The following is a 5,049-nucleotide window of genomic DNA, read 5'->3' on the forward strand; positions in this document are numbered from 1 at the left end:
ATCTGTCTCTCTGCCTGGTGTATCCTAACCTAGCCTATCTGTCTCTCTGCCTGGTGTATCCTAACCTAGTCTATCTGTCTCTCTGCCTGGTGTATCCTAACCTAGTCTATCTGTCTCTCTGCCTGGTGTATCCTAACCTAGTCTATCTGTCTCTCTGCCTGGTGTATCCTAACCTAGCCTATCTGTCTCTCTGCCTGGTGTATCCTAACCTAGCCTATCTGTCTCTCTGCCTGGTGTATCCTAACCTAGCCTATCTGTCTCTCTGCCTGGTGTATCCTAACCTAGTCTATCTGTCTCTCTGCCTGGTGTATCCTAACCTAGCCTATCTGTCTCTCTGCCTGGTGTATCCTAACCTAGTCTATCTGTCTCTCTGCCTGGTGTATCCTAACCTAGTCTATCTGTCTCTCTGCCTGGTGTATCCTAACCTAGTCTATCTGTCTCTCTGCCTGGTGTATCCTAACCTAGTCTATCTGTCTCTCTGCCTGGTGTATCCTAACCTAGCCTATCTGTCTCTCTGCCTGGTGTATCCTAACCTAGCCTATCTGTCTCTCTGCCTGGTGTATCCTAACCTAGCCTATCTGTCTCTCTGCCTGGTGTATCCTAACCTAGTCTATCTGTCTCTCTGCCTGGTGTATCCTAACCTAGCCTATCTGTCTCTCTGCCTGGTGTATCCTAACCTAGTCTATCTGTCTCTCTGCCTGGTGTATCCTAACCTAGTCTATCTGTCTCTCTGCCTGGTGTATCCTAACCTAGCCTATCTGTCTCTCTGCCTGGTGTATCCTAACCTAGTCTATCTGTCTCTCTGCCTGGTGTATCCTAACCTAGCCTATCTGTCTCTCTGCCTGGTGTATCCTAACCTAGCCTATCTGTCTCTCTGCCTGGTGTATCCTAACCTAGTCTATCTGTCTCTCTGCCTGGTGTATCCTAACCTAGTCTATCTGTCTCTCTGCCTGGTGTATCCTAACCTAGTCTATCTGTCTCTCTGCCTGGTGTATCCTAACCTAGTCTATCTGTCTCTCTGCCTGGTGTATCCTAACCTAGTCTATCTGTCTCTCTGCCTGGTGTATCCTAACCTAGTCTATCTGTCTCTCTGCCTGGTGTATCCTAACCTAGCCTATCTGTCTCTCTGCCTGGTGTATCCTAACCTAGCCTATCTGTCTCTCTGCTTGGTGTATCCTAACCTAGCCTATCTGTCTCTCTGCCTGGTGTATCCTAACCTAGCCTATCTGTCTCTCTGCCTGGTGTATCCTAACCTAGCCTATCTGTCTCTCTGCCTGGTGTATCCTAACCCAGCCTGTCTGTCTCTCTGCCTGGTGTATCCTAACCTAGTCTATCTGTCTCTCTGCCTGGTGTATCCTAACCTAGCCTATCTGTCTCTCTGCCTGGTGTATCCTAACCTGGCCTATCTTTCTCTCTGCCTGGTGTATCCTAACCTAGCCTATCTGTCTCTCTGCCTGGTGTATCCTAACCCAGCCTGTCTGTCTCTCTGCCTGGTGTATCCTAACCTAGCCTATCTGTCTCTCTGCCTGGTGTATCCTAACCTAGCCTATCTGTCTCTCTGCCTGGTGTATCCTAACCTGGCCTATCTGTCTCTCTGCCTGGTGTATCCTAACCTAGCCTATCTGTCTCTCTGCCTGGTGTATCCTAACCTAGCCTATCTGTCTCTCTGCCTGGTGTATCCTAACCTAGTCTATCTGTCTCTCTGCCTGGTGTATCCTAACCTAGTCTATCTGTCTCTCTGCCTGGTGTATCCTAACCTAGTCTATCTGTCTCTCTGCCTGGTGTATCCTAACCTAGCCTATCTGTCTCTCTGCCTGGTGTATCCTAACCTAGTCTATCTGTCTCTCTGCCTGGTGTATCCTAACCTAGCCTATCTGTCTCTCTGCCTGGTGTATCCTAACCTAGCCTATCTGTCTCTCTGCCTGGTGTATCCTAACCTAGTCTATCTGTCTCTCTGCCTGGTGTATCCTAACCTAGTCTATCTGTCTCTCTGCCTGGTGTATCCTAACCTAGTCTATCTGTCTCTCTGCCTGGTGTATCCTAACCTAGTCTATCTGTCTCTCTGCCTGGTGTATCCTAACCTAGTCTATCTGTCTCTCTGCCTGGTGTATCCTAACCCAGCCTGTCTGTCTCTCTGCCTGGTGTATCCTAACCTAGCCTATCTGTCTCTCTGCCTGGTGTATCCTAACCTAGCCTATCTGTCTCTCTGCCTGGTGTATCCTAACCTGGCCTATCTGTCTCTCTGCCTGGTGTATCCTAACCTAGCCTATCTGTCTCTCTGCCTGGTGTATCCTAACCCAGCCTGTCTGTCTCTCTGCCTGGTGTATCCTAACCTAGCCTATCTGTCTCTCTGCCTGGTGTATCCTAACCTAGCCTATCTGTCTCTCTGCCTGGTGTATCCTAACCTGGCCTATCTGTCTCTCTGCCTGGTGTATCCTAACCTAGCCTATCTGTCTCTCTGCCTGGTGTATCCTAACCTAGCCTATCTGTCTCTCTGCCTGGTGTATCCTAACCTAGTCTATCTGTCTCTCTGCCTGGTGTATCCTAACCTAGTCTAGCTGTCTCTCTGCCTGGTGTATCCTAACCTAGTCTAGCTGTCTCTCTGCCTGGTGTATCCTAACCTAGTCTGTCTCTCTGCCTGGTGAATCCTAACCTAGCCTATCTGTCTCTTTGCCTGGTGTATCCTAACCTAGTCTAGCTGTCTCTCTGCCTGGTGTATCCTAACCTATCTGTCTCTCTGCCTGGTGTATCCTAACCTAGTCTATCTGTCTCTCTGCCTGGTGTATCCTAACCTAGCCTATCTGTCTCTCTGCCTGGTGTATCCTAACCTAGTCTGTCTCTCTGCCTGGTGTATCCTAACCTAGTCTGTCTCTCTGCCTGGTGAATCCTAACCTAGCATATCTGTCTCTCTGCCTGGTGTATCCTAACCTAGTCTGTCTCTCTGCCTGGTGAATCCTAACCTAGCCTATCTGTCTCTCTGCCTGGTGAATCCTAACCTAGCCTATCTGTCTCTCTGCCTGGTGTATCCTAACCTAGCCTATCTGTCTCTCTGCCTGGTGTATCCTAACCCAGCCTGTCTGTCTCTCTGCCTGGTGTATCCTAACCTAGTCTAGCTGTCTCTCTGCCTGGTGAATCCTAACCTAGTCTAGCTGTCTCTCTGCCTGGTGAATCCTAACCTAGCCTATCTGTCTCTCTGCCTGGTGTATCCTAACCTAGCCTATCTGTCTCTCTGCCTGGTGTATCCTAACCTAGTCTGTCTCTCTGCCTGGTGTATCCTAACCTAGTCTATCTGTCTCTCTGCCTGGTGTATCCTAACCTAGTCTGTCTCTCTGCCTGGTGAATCCTAACCTAGCCTATCTGTCTCTCTTCCTGGTGTATCCTAACCTAGCCTATCTGTCTCTCTGCCTGGTGTATCCTAACCTAGCCTATCTGTCTCTCTGCCTGGTGAATCCTAACCTAGCCTATCTGTCTCTCTGCCTGGTGCATCCTAACCTAGCCTATCTGTCTCTCTGCCTGGTGTATCCTAACCCAGCATGTCTGTCTCTCTGCCTGGTGTATCCTAACCCAGCCTGTCTGTCTCTCTGCCTGGTGTATCCTAACCTAGCCTATCTGTCTCTCTGCCTGGTGTATCCTAACCTAGCTTATCTGTCTCTCTGCCTGGTGCATCCTAACCTAGCCTATCTGTCTCTCTGCCTGGTGTATCCTAACCTAGCCTATCTGTCTCTCTGCCTGGTGCATCCTAACCTAGCCTATCTGTCTCTCTGCCTGGTGTATCCTAACCTAGCCTGTCTGTCTCTCTGCCTGGTGTATCCTAACCTAGCCTGTCTGTCTCTCTGCCTGGTGTATCCTAACCTAGCCTATCTGTCTCTCTGCCTGGTGTATCCTAACCTAGCCTGTCTGTCTCTCTGCCTGGTGTATCCTAACCCAGCCTTTACTTCTCTGGAGCCTGACTACATACAGTACAGGCTTCCAATGCCTGGCTGGCCTATCATAGCTATGCTAATGAGGAGTTCAGTAGTAACATTACTTCAAGTCTCCAAATAGTACATCAAACATAGATTCTGGGTTTGGTCAGTATGATAGTAGAATTATTTGACAGCATGATAACAGTCTCTTCAAGACAGTTAGATTGAGAGAATGTGTGGAGGAACTTTGAAGAATCTCAGATGTACTCCAATTCATGGGGCGGCAGGAAGCCTAGTGGTTAGTGTTGGGCCAGTAACCGAAAGGTTGCTGGATGGAATCCCTGAGCTGACAAGGTAAAAATCTGTCGTTCTGCTCCTGAACAAGGCAGTTAACCTACTGTTCCCCGGTAGGCCGTCATTGTAAGTAAGAATTTGTTCTTAAATGACTTGCCTAGTTAAATAAAAAATGTCTGTATCAGATAGGGGTAGAGGCAATATATGGAGCAAAGCCATTCAACCCCTATGGAACAATGACATTCAACTAGTACTTGGAAAGTCTACATTGACCTCAGTATGATGTATAGTGGCTACACAGTTTTTGGAGTGAGATCTCACAATCTACTAAAGACAACCGCGTGTAACATGAGCTGTGATTGCTTTGTGTGTGAAGACTTCTATATCTTCTATATATCATAGAATTAAGCCCTCTACCAAATAGAATTTATCATAGACTAGATCTAACCTTTATATTTTTAATCAGACCGCTTCTAAGAGTGAATTTCTAGTCATTTTAACAACCTACCAAGTGTGAAGTATATGATCACAGTAGAAGACGATATATGATTTTCTAGGAACATAGATTTGTTAAGAACCTCCTGAAAATAGTTGTTCCAACAAGGTGTCTACCATTAAAGGAGAGTATATACCAACCCTAAAGTAATAGTATTTATTGTGACAACAACAGTGTCTACCATTAAATGAGAGTATATACCAACCCTAAAGTAATAGTATTTATTGTGACAACAACAGTGTCTACCATTAAATGAGAGTATATACCAACCCTAAAGTAATAGTATTTATTGTGACAACAACAGTGTCTAAAAATCATGACATTTCAGTGGTGTAATACTGTATTGTGATTGTG

The sequence above is a fragment of the Salvelinus fontinalis genome, chromosome 6 (genome assembly GCF_029448725.1).
Source record: "Salvelinus fontinalis isolate EN_2023a chromosome 6, ASM2944872v1, whole genome shotgun sequence".
In the NCBI taxonomy this organism is placed as follows: domain Eukaryota; kingdom Metazoa; phylum Chordata; class Actinopteri; order Salmoniformes; family Salmonidae; genus Salvelinus; species Salvelinus fontinalis.